The sequence below is a fragment of the Balaenoptera physalus genome (assembly GCF_965194825.1).
Source record: "Balaenoptera physalus genome assembly, chromosome: 20".
Lineage (NCBI taxonomy): Eukaryota > Metazoa > Chordata > Mammalia > Artiodactyla > Balaenopteridae > Balaenoptera > Balaenoptera physalus.
Genome location: NC_138901.1, coordinates 36,998,622 through 37,020,627, shown reverse-complemented (window position 1 = coordinate 37,020,627; position 22,006 = coordinate 36,998,622). Strand labels below are relative to the sequence as shown.

At 43.1% G+C, this 22,006-nt stretch overlaps 1 protein-coding gene across 1 annotated transcript in view; it reads right to left on the bottom strand.

Annotated features, from left to right (window-relative positions):
- ANKFN1 (ankyrin repeat and fibronectin type III domain containing 1) overlaps positions 1–21,420 on the bottom strand; it is a 427,590-nt gene extending 406,170 nt beyond the window's left edge. The window contains exon 1 of the mRNA XM_082439936.1: positions 21,168–21,420. The gene's annotated coding sequence lies outside the window, so the exon portion shown is untranslated. The remainder of the gene's footprint in view (positions 1–21,167) is intronic.
- Between the last annotated feature and the right edge of the window lie 586 nt (positions 21,421–22,006).

The window sequence follows — 22,006 nt, the reverse complement described above, 5'->3', positions numbered from 1 at the left end:
TCAAGTGCTCCTCCATCATTAGCAGTCATCACTATGTCACTGATATTTAAAATTGACAGAAAATCTCCTACTTCTGTTTCCCATGGTATTAATATGGAATCTCAGCAGTCACCCAGGAAAGAAAATTCTCCAGTAGCTTTTTCTATAGACTAGAATGATTCACATCCTCTCAAATTCATCTAAACCCTAGAGAGCTCTCTGTGAGAGGTACAATGGCAGGCTGTCCTCCTCTGAACCAAGTTCATGAACAGTACCTTCTAACATCCGGAGAGTAATTCACCAATCAGTAAGTCACTATGCTGTTTCATCGGACCATGATCAAGCCAATACACCTTCCAAGAGCATAAGGGGTAGCATGTAGTAAACATTTAATACACTTTTGATGAAATGAATGAATGAATACACAGAGAATGAATGGACAAACTGGGCACTGATTTTATAAGTAAAATGGAGACCTGAAAATTACGGGGCTGCTGTTCTTTTTTTTTTTTCAATTTATTTATTTTATTTTTGGCTGCGTGGGGTTTTTGTTGCTCCTCGCGGGCTTTCTCTAGTTGCAGGGAGCGGGGGTTACTCTTTGTTGTGGTGCGCGGCCTTCTCATTGAGGTGGCTTCTTTTGTGGAGCACGGGCTCTAGGCACGTGGGCTTCAATAGTTGTGGCTCGAGGGCTCTAGAGCACAGGCTCAGTAGTTGTGGCACACGGGCTTAGTTGCTCCGCGGCATGTGGGATCTTCCCGGACCAGAGCTCGAACCCATGTCCCCTGCATTGGCAGGCAGATTCTTAACCACGGCACCACCAGGGAAGCCCCTGGGGTGCTGTTCTAACCAGTACATCAATCTCTGCTGTATCAGCAAATCTTTCTCTCTCTCTCGATGACCTAAATGCATAGCTCTTTTGTTTTGCTTTTATACAATAAATGTGGAACTCTGACAAGGTTCAGTGCATCCTATTCTCTGTGGCAGGAATTTGAGAGAAGATCAGCAGTTTTCCTTCACCCTCTGACAACAGAGCTCATGGACACTCAAAAATATAGAAACTTCCAGACAAAATTTGGAAGAGCAAGAGGAAATTTCTTTTTTTTTTTGGTTGCATCAGGAGAGAAAATCCGGGCACAGTGGAAAGGCATTTTATTTTTCAGATGAGAACCCTGAAAAATTAATGAAAGGCCTGCTATTTTATTTCCTGGACACAAATCTCCAGTCAGATTCTAGGGTCCCAATTTTCTTGGCTATAGAATCGCAGCAATGCTTTTTCATTTTATGTTTTTATGCTTTACATTGGCGTTTTGGAAATTAGTATACATATTGCATGCTCACTGGACAAGATTCACACAAAATAGAAATATATATTAAATGGAAGTCATTTTCTCACCTCTCCCGTCTACTCTCCACCTTCCAGCTCCCTGAGGAATAGATTCTGAGGTGGAGATTAGCCTGCACAGTGGTTACTAAGAAGTGCCCTTGGTCACCAGAGCCAGAGAGGAGTGAAAGAAACAGCACTGGGCAGAGGGAGAAGTTGAACGATGTGGTTTCCAAAAAGGCTGCAGTTGATTCATAGGGGGAACTTAGGAGCTGGGATGCACTGTCAGAATTGTCCTAAAAGGAGGCAAGGGGTCTTTGTATGCCACCCCTTCCACCATACGCTGGATGTGAGCCATCCCTCAACCCCTGCAGAAGGGGGTGTGAACTTGGAGGAGGCCTTCAGCAGAGGGCAGTTCCTGGGGAGGGAGTGAGCTATGAGCCACCAGTACCTAACACTTTGAGAGTTAGCCTTGTTTGCTTTCAAGAGAGAATTTGGTGGCACCCTACAGAACTACACTGTATTATTGTCTTTCCCGAACCCACACACTTTACATGTCTCTATGAACACATGAAACACATACACACACATACACACACACACACACACACACACACACACACACACACACACACTAATATAATAGTTAAGAACATGAATTCTGAAGCCAACCTTGGAAATTTACTTAGTCTCTCTCGGTCTTGATTGCTTCCTTGGTTAAAATGGGATGGGGGATGGTGACAACAGTACCAATCATAGAGCCATATAATTATAGAAGATGAAATGGGAAAAGTTCTGACACATAGAAAATTCAACTCCTTGCTTTTGCCACTCAACAATTGTCTTGGACAAGCTTCTCTGTTATTCATACGGAAGTACTTCATTCTCTTTAATAGCTGAATAATATTCTTGAATATTGAATCCTAGATATGGAATGGAGTGGATTTGCCATAATTTCTTTAACAGTTTCCCTACTGTTGGGCATTTAGGTTGTCCCTGATTTCTTGCAATTACAAGTCATATAGCAGTGAATATCCTTGTATGTTTATCCTTATGCCCTTGGAAGACTGTCTATAAGACAGGTTCATGAAAGTGGAATGTTTTTCAAAGGGCAAGCACACTTCAATTCTAACAGGTACTATTAATTGCCCCTGAAAAGACTGCATAATTCTAACTTGGACCTCAGCATCATGAGATGAGTGTCTTCTCCCCCAACCACCGCCAATCTCACACCAACACTGGATGTTAAAAATCAGTTACACTTTTGTTAGTCTAATAGGTAAAAAAAGATATTTCCTTGTTTTAATTTTCATTTCAATCAATCCTTGAGAAACGAAGCTGTTTTCTTAATGTTTCTTAGCCATTCATGTGACTGCATTTGTGACTTGCCAAATTGTCTCCCTCCTCTGGGTCATCTTTGTTGACATATTTTTGAATGCATATATTGTAAATAGATTCTACTACTCTCTCACTCATCTTTTCACCTTTGGAGGGCGCCTCTCAATTCACAGAGGTTGAATTTCCATGTCAAATCTGCCAGTCTTCTTTACAGCACCCAGATTTGGGGTTCTGTGTGTGGAAGAGGTGTAAAAGGAGAGCTCTCACTTAGTCAAGCTCAGACGCAAAGCCACTTTATCCTTAGAACTGCAAGTTCCTTTATAGGCCCTGAACTCTCCATCTGCCTAAAGCAGGCAGCTTCTTTTGGTGTCATTTCCATTTTCCTGTTTTTAACTCAGTCTTGCTTACTAAATCTTAGGCAGTGTCTAGTCTACATTCTCATCCTCACAGCATTTTTCACTTGGACCTCTCCCTTCCTCCTCTTTCTGATTCCATTCCTTTTCACTTCTTTTGACTATGTACAGCGTAGGGGAATAATTGGGGCAGAGGTCAGCCTCCATGAATGACAGCCCCTTGGACCATCATCTGGCTTGTAAGCATGTCTCTGCAGTCTCCTGCTGCCAGTGTCATCCTGGTTTGGTCCCGGCACTAGTGATAATGGCTGTGTTGCCATGTGTGCTGTTGGGGTCCGGACAGTGGGGAGGCAGAAATAAAGTGTTCATATTTGTAAACTGGTGCAGTGGATGGTGAGTGGTTTCTGGGTTGTGGAGGCACCCGAGGAGTGTCTGGTTGTCAGGAGCATCAATTTCTGCTGTCCTCTGACGTGGAGGGCCTCCCCGGCAGCAGTCGCATCTCCTTTTCGGCCCTTGCCAGGAGAACAGTCATACTCCTTGTAGGAAACATACCTTGCGGCTCTTGTCCCACAGATAAACTCCAAGCTCCATCGGGCGGGGTTGTAAGAGAGAGCTGGCTCTCTTCTGTGGCCCGCTAAGAGCCGCAAAGAACTTGGACGTGGTGCTGCTGCCTCTTCAGTCACTCCAAAACACAGTCCAGTCACGTCCTGCTGGTGTGATGCACTTTGGCAAGCCTCCTGTCTCCAGAGTGAGAGCTGTTTGCTATGTGTCCTCTGAGGGAGACGTGGGTGGAGAAGAATTAGCACCTCATCAACTGTGCTTTACTTAAGAAAATGACCCTGCCTCCTTCTCCGCACATATACATGGCGACTCAGAAAGGGTGATGCGTCCATGCAGTTCTGGAAAGAACCACTGCTTTGCAAACCTTGCAGAGGGGTACTAATGCTATATTCCAGAGATCTATCTTGGTTCCTTTTTTCTGTCTGCTTCACAATGCCTGCCAAGGATATCTGTGATTCTGTGACTCAGCAAGAGAAGACTGGTCATGAGAATAATGATAAAGGTAGTAGTTATTGATAGAATCTTTTGAATATTTTCTGGAGTTCTACTTTCAGTGTGATGGAGTAAGTGCCCAGCAGACCAGTCTCCATGAACAACAGCTATAAACTTAGGACAAAATATTCAAAGGGCAAAATATACCCAAAGTCTCTGAAGAGACAACAAAAGCAGGCAGATTTAGAAAGGAGTTGAAACTTGGAAGAAGAGATCAACAGAGGGTGAGATCCCCATTTTGTTGTAACTCTAGGGTAGGCCATAGTCACAGTGTGACACAGGCCAGCTGAAGGAATAAGAGAACACTTGCCATCTTTCTGGCCTGAGGAATTGGAGACAGAATCCAAGGTGGCCACAGACTCTGGAAAGTGAAGAGGGAAGCCTAGAAAGGAGAATGCCAGAGTAGGGGAGCCCCAGATTCTGTGCATTAACTCTGCCCAAATCTGTAGCTGACCCTTGAACTATACATGCGTGAAGCAGACTGCAAACCACCCAGCTAAAGGAAAAAAGAGTTGAACTGAGATTTTAGCTGCCACTTACCACAGGCAAGACAGAGTCTTGTTCAATTTGAGTCTAAGCAAGTTACTGCCTGCTATAAAATATATCAAAAGTCTTTAGAGGAATATAACAGAATACAGAATCTCTACATCATAACAACACAATGGCTAGAACACAATCCAAAATTTCTCCATTAAATAGAATTAACAATAATTACCTCTTGAGAGTTGTTGGGAGACTTAATATGATGCATTTAGCACAGTGTTTGCAAAGTTCCTGGCATGCAACTAGTGGATGAGTCACAGCCTATACCCCCTGGGATCTCAGAAAACACCTTCAGGAGGTTGCCAAATGTAGTCAACACTCCAAGTTGGAAGAGAAAGCACATCTATCATTACCAGTCCATTTAGGCTTCAGAACCCTAGGAGTGGGGAAGAGGCATCAGTGAAGAGGGAGAGCAGCATTCAAGTTAGTTGCCAAGGTTGCCAGTGAGTTACTAGAGAAGAGGCAGAAACAGTTTTCAAGAAAGTGCATAAAGTAAGCCAAATACAGAAATAAAGGAGCCAGGAAGCAAGTCCAAAGAGTACCAAAACCATATACAGATACATGACTGATCTAGAACAAAGACAAGGGTAGGGCTGGTTCTGAGGAAGGATTTGAGAGATTTGGAAGACAGGTTTTTGTCAGGTTCACAAGTTTCCCCTGTGATGATTGGGCACATTTTGCCTGTTCATGAAGGACCTCCCAGCCCTGCAAATCCAGGCTCTTTATCCTTTTATCCTTTCAAGGGGAAAACACTGAAGAGGCTGATTCAAGAATTACTATTACTTTTGATGGGTAAAATGGAAAAATCCAAGGTTGCCCAATAAAGGGCAGATGCCATGTTCTAAGAGCAGTAGGGTCATCTTCCCGGTTCAGGACTAAGGCCAGCATAAGACAAAGCTTAACCTCCCTCCAATATGATCTACTTCTGTCAAATAACAAAGACATCGGTATAACTTGGTCTGAGTGGGTGAGTCTCCTTTCCTGATTTACTCCCGATCAGTGTTTTGCTTCCGTGTTTGGAAACAAAGTAATACCACAAGAATGCAGAATTTTAGCCAAAGATCATTTGTCTCCATTGACCTCATAGCCCTAGAGGTACCTCAGAAATCAAGTCTCTCCCTTGGGAGTAATGAAATTCTCATTTGTGTAATGATAAGTTGGTGACAAACTGAAGAGAAATGCTACTGATAATGTTTGCTCAGCAGGACTTTAGTATTTCTCTTCTCCTTGCTTCTCCCATCAAATTATCGCATTGGCATACTTGAGTACAGATATGACTTTAATATGCCGCACTGACTCAGACATCTCCTAAGGCATCCTCACTGTTATAAGACTGAACAGAATCTTCAACATCAGATTAAATCTCACTGGACTCAAACTCTAGAGATTCCTTTGATAAATCAAGGGACTCGTATTTGACTCGAGCCCTGCAGAGCCCCTCTCAAACAAATAAACATCCAGGCACGAACGCAGCTGGACAGGCCACTTCACAACAGTAGGTTCAGACTGTCTGGAGCTCCCCACCCCACCCTGCTTCAGGCTTCACTCTCCAGTGCCCATTTATCTCAGCTCCAGAGTTGACCTGTCTTGCGATTTTACTTCCTTGCTCTTCAGAACGGGCACCTTCTACTGCTTCTTTACCTTGATCTCTGGTTCCCTCTTTGACTGTGATTTCTTTCTTTTTTTAAAAATCAATTTATTTATTTAATTATGGCTGCCTTTGGTATTCATTGCTGTGCGGACTGTCTCTAGTTGTGGCGAGCGGGGACTACTCTTCGTTGGGGCGCACAGGCTTCTCATTGTGGTGGCTTCTCTTGTGGCTCTAGGCGCACAGGCTTCCGTAGTTGTGGCTCGTGGGCTCTAGAGCACAGGCTCAGTAGTTGTGGCTCGTGGGCTCTAGAGCACAGGCTCAGTAGTTGTGGTGCATGGGCTTAGTTGCTCTGCAGCATGTGGGATCTTCCTGGACCAGGGCTCAAACCCCTGTCCCCTGCATTGGCAGGCGGATTCGTAACCACTGCGCCACCAGGGAAGTCCGATTGTGATTTCTCCTCACCACAATGACTGTCCTGTTTTTGGTGATGCCAATTTAAAACTCCAATCACCTCCAGCCTAGCCCCAACCCTAGGATCTTCAACATACCACAGGCCCTTAGGACCATGCTGTCTCCACCGTGAGTGTGGAGTGGAGCCTGGGGAGATTGATCTCTCAGATGAAAGCATCTCTGAGATTGCATTTCTATTTTAGACAGAGTGAGAACTGAAGAAGTGCTTATAAGTGCGGTAGGAATCTCTTTGTGCTTCTTAGAGCCCTCGCACATTTAGGCAGAGACTGTTCTTTTGGAAATGGTGACGCCAGCTCCAGCAAAAGTGGGATGTGTACATGCTCGTGAAATGTTCATTTCTGGAGAGGGAGGCACAAGAGAGCTCTGCCTCATCATGACAGCGGGCACGCCAGGGTCAGCACACTCCATTCAGTGTCAGGATGTCGCAGGCTTCGTGGGAGGAGAATGTACTTGGAGCAAGAACAACCTGAATTTCAAGGCTACTCTACCCCTGAGGCGTTAGGAATCAGCTTCCTCCTTTCAAAAATGGGCACTTTGCCCCGTGTGTGGGGATGGGGGGCGGGGATTATTATAATGATGATTATTATTACATCGCGCCAAGTACTGTTCTGATCACATTACAAAAGTTACTTCGTTTAGTCTTTATAACAATCCTACAAAGCAGGTATCACTGTTACCATTCTGATTCTACAGATGCAGAAACTGAAGCACAAAGAAATCAGCCTGCTTTTGAAGCCTACACAGCTAGAAAGCAGCAAAGTCAGGAGCCAAATGCAGCAATGTGGCTTCGGAGTTGGTGCTCTTAACCACTGCCCTCTGCTGTCCTCACATGGTACCCACCCACCCTCACCCCCCCTCAGTCCAGTCGGTACTCAGCAAATGAGATCAGTTATAACAATAACAGCAATTATATCCTCACCACATCATGAAGGCAATTCCACAATGCACTGTCAATTTATTCATTCAACTAGCAGATTATGCAAATGTGCAGAGTGCTTGTATAATGCAAATGTGCTTACAAAATGTGAAAAATAAATCATTTATCTCTTCATCCACTTCTGCAATACCTCTCCCCATTGTAGTAGCAGCACCTGGTGGCCTGTGGGTGTTGAGCAAATGCTTATTAATTTGTGTCTCACACTGTCTGGTTTTAGAACATAATGATAGAAATATTACCATTAATATTACAACTGTCGCAAATGAGAATTCCATATTAAAGAATGAGTGCTATTGGAACATAAGTGTACAAAGGTCCACACTGAATGACCATTCTAAAGTCTGGCAAGTTCCAAATTCTGCAGCAGAGATAGGACAGTCAACCCTGTTCTGCCCTATAATGGTCTGAAAGGTTTATTTCTGTCTTTGGGGACCAGCAATTTCCGTGAAATTTGACAAGACATTTCTGCCTCTCAGTCTTGTTCTCAAGTTTGCCCAATTTGGAAATTTGACAAGGGGATGAAAGGCTACCACTTGCTCACGACTGCCATGGACACATGATACAGTCAGCCTTCCGCATCTGGGTTAACCTCTGTTAAAGAAAGCTTGCAGAACTAGGACCCAAAGACTCACTAATGCGCAATGTACCAAGCCCCAGTGTTCCGGCTCCCTCTTCCCTTTCATGTTAAATTCACTGCCTTAACTAAGCGGCCCTTTGCCAAGCCAGCCTTGTGACTAATGGGCCTTTGATCAGGTCTTGTTTCCTGACAGCTGGACATATAAATGAAAGTTTATCCTAATTAAGTAATGAACATTGATGGTCCCTACCTTCTGACTGCAAAGTGTCTCCTCATCTCAAAGCACCCCCATTGTTTTTATGTCAAGGCTAATATCTCTGATGAACTTTGCTTAGGGCCAGGGCATGTGCAGTTTAGGACACTTGGGAGAAAAAGAGCAAGGGTTGAAGAAGTCGTGGGAACAGATTTTCTAGAATCTGCTAGCATGATCTGGTTGGGGCAGGAAAGCTACAATTTTTTGAGCACCTGCAATTGCTAGCATGTAAAGTACTTCATGTACACTATTTCATTTTATCTTCACATTAATCTTATAGCTAGCATCAGCTCCACTGAAAGTGAAGAAAATGAAGATTAGGGGCTCAGTGAGCTAGTGGTTACATGGCTGGTCAGTGACCGAGTCACTGTTCCAACAGCCCAAACCAGGTTCTAGGTGACTCCAAAGTTTTATTTCCCCAACACCTTGGATGATCATTCTCTTTTTCTCCTACGCTGGGAACAGCACAGGATTTGTGCTCTGAACCTGTTTCTTGATAGCTCTATGGCCTTGAATAAGGTACATATCCTTTTTGATCTGGAGTTCTTTACCTGAAGATCAAGATCCACCAGCACCCTCTCTGCTGACTCCACCAGGTTTTTGTGAATGGGATTTGCACATGATAACATGATGTGCAAAGTGGTGGATTATTGGCCTGTTTGCAAACAGCCTTTGTTAATCTGTTGCAGTCTCTGGGTCACTCTGAGACTTTTTGCTTCCCCTTCCCGACTCTCCAAAAGCAACACCTGGGACTGCTTTGCCAATAACAGATTTGTTTTCATTATTAGGGATGATCCTGTCTTCAAGTGGGAACAGAAACGGCAACTGAATGTGCTTTCATGGGAATTTCAAAGATTCAACTTTTGGGGAAAAAAGATATAGGAGCCAATGTAACAGCAATTAAGTCCATAGTTTAAAAACAAATGCTACTAAGACGCAGATGATATCATACAATAGTTGGAATGTCTCCTGTTTTTTCAGGCTCACAGAGCAGGGCAGCCCTCTGAAATCTCATGCCAGCTGTCAGCGTCTCTTCCAAGGACTGCCACTCCCATGCGTCTCTTTGGCAAATTCCTCTCTCTCCAACCCAAATCTGTTGTACTTAACTCCTAGCATAACCCAGGAAACCATAAGGGGACCTGGTGCTGCTTCCTGTGGTATCAGAGGGGTCTTGCTCCATGTGGCAGTTTCCTGGAATGGAGACTCACTGATTACACAACAGGAATCATTAATTGAGTAGTCTATGTCCCAAGAGACTATACACCCTGCCCCTCCACTGACAGTTGAATTGACACACCTTATAGGAGACAAGAGGAAATTGTAGGCTGCTTAAGCAGCATCTCCTCTCATGTGCCATAAAATCCCTGTGTATTTTATCCAGAAAGGAGGCTAATTGAACTGGGGCTAAATTAGTGCTAATAGCTGGCCATGGAGGTATGCCATCTAATCTTAGGACAAGTATGCCCATCTTGAGCAAGAGATTTTCTGGGACTTAAAAACTTACTACCATACCAGAAAGATAGTTTGGCGGTTCCACAAAAAGTTAAACATAGAATTACCATATGACCCAGCAATTCTATTCTTACGTATATTTTCCCCAAATTGGAAGCAAGTACTTAACCATATCTTTGTACACAAATTCTCAGATACACAATAGTCAAAAGGTGAAAACCACCCAAATGTCCATCAATGGATGAACGGGTATACAAACTCTGGTGTACTCACACAATGGAATATCATTCAACCATAAAAAGGAATGTGCTACATCGTGGATGAATTTTAAAAACATTAAGCTAAGTGAAGGAAACCAGACACAAAAGGTCACATATTGTATGACTCTGTTTACATTAAATATCTAGAATAGGTAAATATAGAAACAGATAGATTGGAGGTCACCAGGAACTGGGGGGAAGAAGGAATGAAGAGTAATGGCTTAGTTGATAAGGGGCTTTATTCTGGAGTGACAGAAAGGTTTTGGAACTAGATAGATGTGATATACAACATAAATGTACTAAATAACACTGAATTACTCAGTTTGAAATGGCTTATTTTATGTTATGTGAATTTCACCTAATTTTTTTTTTTAAAAACCCTATTACTAAAGCAACTTCCTCTTAAATGCATAAAAAATAAAAATGGATTGATGAATGGACAGACATAAATATGTGATCAAGCATGAAGAGCAAAATGTTAATTATAGAAGCCAGATGGTGGGTACATGGGTGTTTGCTGTAAATTCAGTGTTTCAATGGGTTTGAAAATTTTTATAATGAACTGTTAGAAAATAATGAAACCTGGTATTTACCATGTCATCAGGTGGTTGGAAAGGAAGTACCAAAATCCTGCTTTCCTACATGGGTCTTCCTATCATGGTCCTGACCGTGTTTGGGAACTAGACAGGATAAATTAGCTGAGCTTTGTCCACTGCACACAGTCCTCACCTCCCCTCCTTGTTCCCACATCGCTCATCTGCAGATAATGCCCCCTTTTCATGATAATAACTCACTTACATATCTGCTATAGCCAGACCCTGTGCAGGTAACTGACACTTATTGTCTCCAATCTTGATAACACTCAAAGTAGGTTACAGATGAGAAACTGTCCATAATAGTGAGTAAAACCAGGCACAAAAGAGTACATATATTTTATATGAGTAGATTGTATAAGAAGTAGAAGAACCGACAGGCAAGATAAATTTATGCTGTTCAAAGGGAGGATAATGCTACCCTTGGGGGGCAGTTGACTGGAAGGGCTCCCAGGAGGCTTCTGGGCTGCTGTGCTTGTACCATGGTACCATTTTATTTCTTGATCTAGTGATTACATGAATGTGCTTACTTTGTGAAAATACACAGAGCTGTACTATGCGCACCTTCTTGTACGTATACTCTATATTAATAAAAGTTTAATAAAACCAAATCAATGAAATAGATAACTAAAATTAATCAGTAAAACTCAAAGCGCTCTGTTGAAAAGACAAATTAAAAAATAAAAAGAAAGATGGAGAAAACACAAAAGAGTAATATTAGGAATAAGAAGAGACATAACTGCCAATATAGAAGGAATTGCAATTTTATAGAGGAATATCGTATACAGATTGATTCCAATGGCCTTGAATATCTTGATGAAATGGATGCTTTTCTAAGAAAACAACTAAAACCAAGACTGTAGGGGAGCATCCGTGGATCACAGATTTTGCTGCTGGCTGACGTCTAAACAACAGCTGAATTCACAAATCCCTCTTCTCTTGTTAGCACTGGGAAGGGCCACAGTAACACACCCACAGACTGACCAATTAGTGAATGGCCAGGAGCCACTGTGCATTGCAGGACCCTTCATCAGCAGAACCTATAAAGCCCTGCCGTGGAAAGAAGGTGGTGGGCTTCACTGTGGTCAGAGTCTGAATCCGTGTCTTATGAAACAGCAGAGCACTGGACTGTTACTTTATCTTACCTTATCTTGGCCTTATCTTCCCAAGGCCAGGTGATAACTAGCTAAGACTAGATGGCTCAAACCTGTTGAACAGATGTAATACTACCTCAGGGAAGGGAACGGTATTTTTGTTGTAATAAGTATTTTTATTTAAAAATAAGAAGCTGAACCTGTATACAAGCCCCTGTGTCCCTGTCCTTTGAAGTAAAAGGCTTTTGCTTTAGTCTCCCAGGCTTCCCCTGAGTCTCAAAAGGCTGGCTCAAGAGTTAATGATGAGGAAACCTGAAGATGTAGAAACAAAGAATAGCTGTTGGGCTGGGGAACTGGTAACAATTTAGACTATAAGTCTGCCACATTGCAGAATCACCAAACTCTCAGTTCCCTGAAAGATACAGATAAAGGCCTGACACATATTCCTAAGTTGTTTTTACAGGAAGCAGACCCTCACCAGAGGAAAACTGCTGACCACAGCACATAGACCCCAGACTGGTTGAAACCAGAAGGTCGATGATGCTTGAAACCTCACCTTGATGCCAACCAATCTGAGAATTGTGCATGAGTCGATCACAGTCTGAAGCCCCCTCCCTCACACTGCCTTTAAAACCCCTTCCCTGAAAGCAATAGGGGAGTTCAGGTCTTTTGAGCTTGAGCTGCCCCTTCTCCTTGTTTGGGGGCCTGCAATAAATGCCATACTTTCCTTTACCACAACTTGGTGTCAGTAGTTTGGCTTTACTGCGTGAGGGCAAGCAGACCCAAGTTTGGTTCAGTAACAAAGCCACCTTTTGAATACTTGACAGGTGTCTGAAATGTTATTTTTCTTTAAGTAGATTTTTAAAGAAAAGTCAACCCATGTGGCATAGAGGGAAGGAACACAACAAATGTTAAGTTCAGGATAATAATCCATTAGAAGCTGGGAAAGATATAGTTGAGGGAGATTTTTCCCTGCAAGCCCTAACTTGACACCTTGAGGTAAGAGAGAAACTCCAAGCAGAAAGAGATAGCCAGGATAATTAGATGTTGCAGAGAGGGTCAGAAGGACCAAAGAGAACCTGTATTTATAAGGTTGGGCAACCTGAACTTTCCTGGTTATTTCAGAAAGGTGCTTCTTTTTTGATGAGAGCAAAAGCCCAGAAATGTCTGAGAAGTAAAGGGGGGGGGGTCCTTCCTTGGAGTGGTGGTGGGGAGGGGAGCTTTTGTGAGGTGTGGTGGTATTGGAAAAGGATTTAAATTTTGAAGGTACAATCAGGCAGTGAGAAGGTGGTTTGTTTACAGTTAGGAAGGAACTAAGCATATTTGTACCCTGAAGAGAAGGAGCAAGGCAAAAACATTAAAGATGCAAAAGAGAAAATGGAAATAATGGATGGGAACAAGATCTTAGATTCAAGAAGATGAGAAAACGTGGACTAGAGGGAAGGGCTTGGCTTTGGAAAGGAGGCTGACTAACCAGAACTAACGTAACCTCTGTGGTGGGTTGGATGGTGGTCCCCAAAAGGGATGTACACTTCTAAACCCCAACTACTTGTGAGTGTGACCTTATTTGGAAACAAGATCTTGCAGCAATAATTAAGGATCTCTGGATGAGATTATCGTGGATTTAGGGTGGGCCCTAAATCCAATAAATGGTGTCCTTATCATAGAAAGAAAAGGGAGATTTAAGGCACAGACACAGAGGGGAAAAGGCCATGTGAAGATGGAGGCAGAGGCAGAGATTGGAGTTATGTCCCAAGCCAAGGAGAGTTTAGAGTCACCAGAAGCTGGAAGAGGCAATGAAGCAATCTCCTTTAGAGGCTTCAGAGGGAGGATGGCCCTGCTGACAACTTCATTTCAAGATTCTGGCCAGCAGAACTGTGAGAGGATACATTTCTCTTGTCTGAAGCCACCCAGTTTGTGGTACTCTGTTATGGCAGTCCTAGGAAAATAATACAACCTCCAAACTCCAGGTTAAAAATTAAACCCAGTAGAGTGAGCAAACCTGAGATACATTGACATACTTCAGAGATGTATCTTCACTCATTGGTTTGGTTAAGAATCCAGTCGGCCTGGTAGAACCTTGTTCCTGGAACAACCATGGCCATGTCAACCTAAGTCTCAAATGTACCCTTCAGTGTCCAGTCTCCACTTAGCCTCTGCCTTCCATTGCCCTGGTCAGCATTTCTCACTGTGCACCCAACTCTCATCACAGTTACTTTAGGTTCAAAGCATTAAATCCTCTAGCTCCTTTCTCCAAAATTTGTAATTTATATGAAAACTCCAATTAAAAAGGCCATGAATAAAAGGCATATGACATTATACATACATATATAAGTATATATATTTATATACTTACTATATTTATATAGTACATTTCTCCTGGGCGCAAACACTTATTTTCTTAGTCGATCTAACTTACTGCTGATTCCTGCCACTTATGTTCAAGTTCCTCAATTCCTCACAATTTAATGTGCTACCAATTACAGCATAACGAGGCACTGAGTATCATTTATTCAAATCATTTTAGCACCCTAGCTGGGACTCAAAGGAGTGTATTAATCCTATGTATCCAATTCATTGAGAAATTCCCAATCTAGACTCACTGTAGATCATCCAGATTCCAGCGGGGGACTTAGGGGAAAAAATGTGATAAAGGACCGCATTCATTCACTCCATATTTATATAGTACCTATTTACTCCCAAGTACTTTGCTAGGTGTCAGAAATATATATACGAATGTGAGGAATGAATCTGACCTTCAAAGAGCTTATGGTCTCCTGAGTAGCTCGGGAAAAGTCAGTGAATTCAACAATACGAATACAATATGACAAGCATTATCTTATGGTATAAACAGTTCCTCTTAGGAGTCTTGGGAAGAGAGGGGGTGTTTCTGGAGATGAGGTAAGGGCTTGTGCTAGAGCATCTCTGTTAGTCCTTCTAGAGGCACACTCCACATTTCCACCTGCCCTGTGTTCTTGGAGGCTTTGTCTATGAGTGGTATCCTCTGCGCACTTGTGCTTTCCCACTTCTAGATGGGCTCAGTTGATGGGAGGACACCCGACGGTGGAGGAGAGAGATCCCTTCCCGTCACACTGCAGGTGTTCTAGGACAGGCCACAGCTTCTGTCTGGAGGCCCCTCTTACAAATCTGGTCAAGTTCTGGGAACTGTTTTTTCTTTCCTGATTCTAGTGGTCGCTAGCCTTGGGCTGCTTCACCATCTCATCTTGGCTACCGTTAACCTTGCACACCTTTGTAAAGTGCGCCATCATGCGACATCCTTTAACCAATGATTGGAGTGTGCCAATTGGAGTGTTTCCTGTTGGGAACCTAATGGGCACTGGAGTCAAGGAATGCTTCACAGAGATGGTGACCTTTGAACTTTGTCCTGAAGAACGAGCAAGATTTCACCAGGTGTATATGCATGGGGTGGGGTCTCCCAGGTTAAAGTAAGAACATTGTCAAGGCTGGGAGGCCTGGGATTGCACTGTACATTTGGAGACTAAAAAGTAATACTTACCTTCTTATAGAGGGGCCTGTGGGGAGTGGTGGGAAAGAAAATTGGAAAGTTGAAAGGCCTAAGGCTTTTGAGTTATATCCTATAAGTAATGGGAAATTCAAAAGACACTGACAAGATTCCAATGCCTTGAATTTCCAGATACCTAGGTCTTTCTACAAAATCTGTATTTCAGAAGTGAGAGGCTGGCATAGATCTGTGCTGTGAATTTATGCTTTATTGGTTTTGTACTCCTCTTTGCTTGGTGGTTAATAAAATTCACTCTCAGACTGTGAGCTGAGGAAAGCTGTTGACTTTTAAAAACATCAAATCACTTCAAAAGCTTTTCCTTCTCAATCCCAATTTATTGGGCCTTCTACTTATGTATTATGGAAAAAGCTACCTTGAGCTATGTCACAGTTTCATTCAATTACAGAAAACTTTGCCTAACGTGACAGTCTTTCATAGATTTTTATAAAAGGGAGTGCTTAATCAGAGCTAATATTCTTGGCTCAGGTCTCAGGGAAGGGGGAAGAGAGAGGCCAAACTAACATCTGGTGAAGGAAGGAGAAGGAGGAGACATTGAGGAAGAGAGAAAAATTCAGAGCAGCGTTGTCCAATAGAAATGTAACATAAACCACAAATACAAGACACATATGCAATTTTAAAGGCTGTAGAAGCCACACCGAGGAAAAGTAAAAGGAGGTGAAAGCAAACCTTGTGTTCTTTGACAGTTAAACATACAAACAAAATGTGGTGCATACATACAATGGCATATTATTCAGCCTTAAAAAGGAAGGGCATTCTGACATAGTCAACAACATGGATGAACCTTGAGGGCATTATGCTAAGTGAAATAAGCCAGTTGCAAAAGGACAAGTACTATGTGATTCCACTTACATGAGGTACCTCGAGTAGTCAAATTCGTAGGGACGGAAAGTAGAAGAGTGGTTGCCAGGGGCTGGGGGAAGGGGGAATGGGGAGTTGTTTAATGGGTATAGAGCACCAAGTTTGCAAGATAAAAGAGTTCTGGAGATTGGTTATAGAACTGTACTCTGAAAAATGGTTAATATGGTCAATGTTATGTTATGTATATTTTACCACAACTTTTAAAAAGGTTTTTACCTTTTAAAACAGGTAAAATCAATTTTAAGAATATATTTTATCTAATCCATTATATGCCAAACATTATCATTTCAATATGTAATCAATACAAATGTATTGATAGTCTCCATTTTTTAATACTAAGCCATTGAGATCTGATGCATATTTTTACACTGATGGCACACTTCAGTTTGAACCAGCCACAGTTCAAGTGCTCAATAGCCACATGTGGCTAATGGCTACCATATTGGACAGTGCAGGTCTAGAGCACTGAACAAAGGTGGGTTCTCGGCTGGGATTCTTGCCTTTTCCTTACAAGTACACCAATGACTTGCCTCATGGTGATATTTTTTCAGAGAATTCTTCCTTTAGGAACTTGCCCTTGAGGCAGTACCAGGCATGGGCTGAGACCGAAGTTCTTTGTGCAGCATCATGGGAGGTGGTTCTAAAAGCCTTCCCAGGACCCTAAGTCCAAAGAGATCAAAAGAGGCCATGGAGCACACCTCCACTGTCCCAGGAGAACCTTGCTTGTGACTACTCTGGCCCTTGATCCAGTGCTAACTGTCAGTACACGAGTGAGGTGTGGTCATAGATAACAGATGTCAGAGACAGACTCACTTGCTCTGTGACCTTGGACAAGTTGTATAACATCTCAGAGCCTGAATTTCTTCATGGTGAAATATAGATAAGGATGGTGATCATCTTATAAGGCTGTTGTGAGAATTAATTCAAAATGCACATACAAAACTTTGGTACAAAGGGACTGGTGCATATTAAACAGTGGCTTGGTTACAAAAATCACCATCATCATTGCTATTATTGCTACAGTACATTTTAGCTGTACAGTCATGTTTTAACATTCTCTTAAATTTTCAATCATCATTCCCTCAGCCAATGTTAAAAGAGTTGATGGCAAAAAAAAAAAAAAAAAAAAAAAAAAGAGTTGATGGCTCAGAGATTAAGAACTCAGACTCTGGAGCTTGACTTCTTGGGCTGAAGTTGTGGTCTTGACACATTAAGTGGCCTGAGACTGTTTTCCCTTCTCAATGCCTCCTCCTTCTGAACCCCTGACCCTACACGCCCTCCAGCATAACCTCCTTGTCTCTCAGTTTTCAAATCTGTAAAATGGGACTAATAATAGTAAACACTGCATAGGATTGTTGTGAGGATTAAACACAATAATGTAGATGTGCCCTTAAAACATGTCCTGGCACACGGCAAACTTTAGAGAAGTGGGGTTGCAGCAGGGAATAAAGTACACACCATACTTGCTCTCCCAGAGTATAATCCTGCAGGAAAGCTAGACCTTCAACCAATAATACAATAAAGAATGAGGAGTGTTATCATATGGGAAGTCCTTACTAATGTCTTTCCTAAATACATGTGCTACAATTTAAAAGCCTCTTGTCCTATCCTTAGCAGACCAAAGCTTTATTCTCTCCAGCAGACCATGAGCACACAATTTCTCCCTGTCTGTCCAGCATCTGAAGCAGCAAGGCCTCCTTTCCTTCTCAGGCCACTGCCCCATCACCTCCAATTCAGACTCACCAGTGGCCCACCAATTTTGTGAAGCAGCTCTGTTTCTATTAAGCCCTTGCCCACTGAGTCAATAGAGCTCCTAAAAAAACCCCACATTTATCAAACCCACTTATCTATGGGCAGGAAAATCTCACTCCCAAGACACTGTCAGTTTCCACTTGTGTAGGTCAGGGTGGGCAAATATATGCTGAGTTTCTGTGTGGCTCCCACTGGACACTCCTGGATTTTGCACAAATAATTACTAAATGAACAAAAGAGATTAGCACTGAAGTGATTTATGGTGAGCTACACAGGAGGTCAGAACAGCACTGATTAATCTCTAAATTGACCAGATACATGGGTCACATAAAAGAAAAAATAACTTGTTGATAAAATTATCCTTAAGGGAGGTAGGCACTGAGAAAGGAGCATTCAACCGCTCTTATTTGATCAGAGTTGGCATTCAGCCCTGTCTGACTCCCATCGTGAAAGCACATGCATTCAGGAGAAGTACCCCTAGCAGTGGAGACCTTAAAACATGTTCCTTTTTTTCCCAATAAGCTTAGCCACTTCTTGCCTTCCCAAGGACCCCATTCCCCCTTCTCTGTGAGGCGTCTGTCTCAAATCCTGCCCAAGGTGGGAGTTTGCCTCTATGCTGGCTCTGTTAGGGCTGGAGAGGAGGACGAAAGGGCCGGGGAGCCTGCTGGACTTGAGCTCCAGGGCTTGGAGAGAATTCTGGGCTGGCTCCTCCCACCCCCCAAGCCGTGACCCCTGCTCATCTTTCTCAGGCACTCTGGTACAGGATGGAGAGCTTCTGTCCCTCCCTTCTTCACCCCTACAGAGATGGAAAGGGGAGGCTGCTAAACCTGGATGCCTCATGGGAGTCATTGACAAAGTGAAGGGACCTGAGAAGCTGTAGGCTTGTCCTAGGGCAGATCACAGTGCCTAGTGCCTGGCTTACTAGGACTCAGAAGCAAATTGAAAATAAGTGATGAGTACATTTTTATAGTTCCTCATTTAGAGAGAGAGAGGAAATCTAATGTGCGTAAGGCTCTAGATCAATTGATATTTACCTAGACCATATTACGGATGGTTTGGGGCAACAGACATATGTTTCAGGGAACAGTTTGGTAATAAGCAGGAAAAGCCACTAAAATGTCCATATTTTTTACCTCTCTGATATCACTGTTGAGAATTCATCCTTTTTTTGAATCCAAAATCCATCCAATTTTTTTTTTTAAAGAAAGAGAAGTAAAACTGCTTTATGCACAGAACATATTAAGAGTGGCATTACAATTATGGGAAAACTAGAAGCAATTTAAATAGTCAACAATTGCTAAACAGGTTGTAGCATACCCACTTAAGGGATTAATCCATTTAATCCAGCCACAATTAATCATTTATGTGAAACTGCACTGGAAGATGGGAATGTGCTTATAGAATAATACTGGAAAAGAAGAAGAGTAAATGAATATATCCAGACTGTAGTTACATTTGTGTCAAAAAGGCATGCTTGGACAAAGACTGAGAGAGCAGAGAAGAACCAGAGGTGATAAAAGGTTGAGATTAGGAAAAAATCTTTAAAAAAAAAGACACTTTGTATCACTTACTAGTGATAGGAAAAATAAATAATAGCAAAGCATAGACATCAGGTTACTCACCTCACCTCATTTCTTTGGTTTTCCCTGGGTTCTTTAAATTAGATCCCCCCAACCTGGATGCCAAGGCATACCTCTGTGCCATGGGCAGCTTCCAGATAGCGTGATGTCCCAACTATTGAACACTTTCCACTGGGATGGTCACTTGAGCCACCCAGCCACTCATCCCCAGCTTTGAGCCACCTTGTCTGTTTCCCTGGAGTGCCAAGGTATGAGAAAGGTCAGAAAGCACTGCCTGGGTGAGAGGATTCCCCGTAAAGCTCATCCCTTGGTTCATGTATCACGTACACCCCATAGCAACTCGCGAGCTGTGCCCTGACCCTCCAGCACAAGAGCATTCAGTTCTGCACTCAAGAATTGGCTGACCGCTCTCCTCCTGGCCAAGTCCCAGTGTGAAGTGTCTCCGACTCTTCTACCTTCGTCGTCATGCACGGCTGCTCAAAGCCTGCCCTTAGGATGAGCAACAACGGGTCCCTCCCTGGCTCCCTCCTTCTGCCCCTTTTCCCCTCCTCTTGGAGAGGATGAACTTGTATGTATTTACTGCAGATGCTCAAGCGGGTAAACACTCAGCATGACATGCTCAGCCACGTCAAAGCTTCTGAAGAGAGAAGGAAGGAAGCAGGGATGAGAAAACAAACAACACGCAAGCACCTGTGTCTTCTGATAACCAGAATACAGCAAGTTCACGACCAGGTGTACTTTCACTCAGCACGTTACTTAGCATCAGTAACAATAACCCAAAGACACTAACCAGCTCCCCATGTTACAACCACCTGCTGCTGGCTGCACAAGTGCTTTAAAGCAAAAATATTCCCTCCTGCCCCTTTTCAGCTTCAGCCTATCCAATGTTCCACAGTAAATTCCAGAGCTCAGTCCAAAAAAAAAAAAAAAAAAAAAAACTTTCCCAAAGTTCAAGACTGACGCTGCCAACCCTGAGAGACCTGCTGAGCAGATGCATGAAAGGCACCCCATGTTTCCTGTGCCTGTGCTGTGCTCGCTGAACTCTTTTAACAGTGACAACTGAGAGGTTAAACTGTGTTGGATTTGGTGCTCTTTACTGCAGACAACTTGAACTGAGAACCAGAGATACAAAAGTCACCCTCGCCCCTTTGTGGTTAGCAGGATGCAAACACCCCTGCAGAAGAGCAGCTCAATGGCAAAGGAATAGAGGTCTACACACAACACCTGTGAAAGAAACTTGTGAAAGAAAATCTCTTCGGAAAGAAAACAGTCCTCCTGCTCAGGAAGCCTCTCTCGGGCTGCACTTTCTGCTGTGTAACCCACTCTCAAGGATGAAGAAGAGGAAGAAAAAAAAAGAAAACAAAAAGAAAAAATTCCCCACCTGCTGCTTACATATATTATGATCAGCAGAGAAAACGCAAGTGCGTGTGAGCCCACTCTTGCACTTCCTTTGGCAGAGGAGATCGGATCCTCAATGTACTTGTTAATTGTGTAAACCATCTCCCCCACCCTCAGCCACACAGAAAGCCCCAACCCACACATGCACGCCCACCTCACAGCCAAGCCCCCTCCCCAGCATTCCTTTCCAGCTGCAGAGAAATCATAAAATGCTACTCACATGTGGTAGCTTCAGCTTCCCTTTCCCTCTCCACAGCCTGAGCACCGGCTCTGGTTGCTGCTGCTGCTGATTTTCCTGTTGCAAGTGAAACAAACCTTCATCGGCAGAGATGGTTTTCCTCTGGGCTGCTTTGTCTGAGATTCCCCAGATGAACACCGCCTCGTTTATGTCATTATCCGAGTTCGATAGCTCCCCTAACACAGGCAGGGCTTTGGGGCTGTCATCTTCCACTGGCTGGGCTTCTGCTGAGAGAAACAACAGACCTGCAACTGACAACTGATCGCATCAAAACACTCCAGGGGATGGCAACCCAAGACTACAGAGTAACACGTTAGCTTGCAATGATACCATGCACAGCCGTGGATCATCTGTCTTCTACTGGCACTGTGAGTCTAGCCAAGTTGAAGAGACATTATTTAAGAACTTACAGCTTCCAAGATGTCTCCAAGTGAAGCCATATGGGCATTATAAAGCAGTGTCACAGAAGGACTCTACAACCCTCAGACGTGTTCAATATTGTTGAAATCAATAGGGGGTAATATCATTTGGTGGGTAAAAGTTAAAAGTCTGTCTAAAAGACAGACCAAAGTTTATATACATTTAAGTAGACTTAGGTACAAATGTGAGCTCCATCACTCATCAGCTGTGTGAACTTGGGCAAAGTCCTTATCCTCTCTGAGTCTCTTTTTTCAGCTTCACATTCAGGATACCTATACTTAGCCTATAGGAGAGCTGCAAGACGTGAGATGGTATGTATAAACTATCAAGTTCAATGCAAAGTAGGCACCCCATAAGATAAATAAAGATCCCTTACCCTGTAGTAGTATTTGTTCACTTTG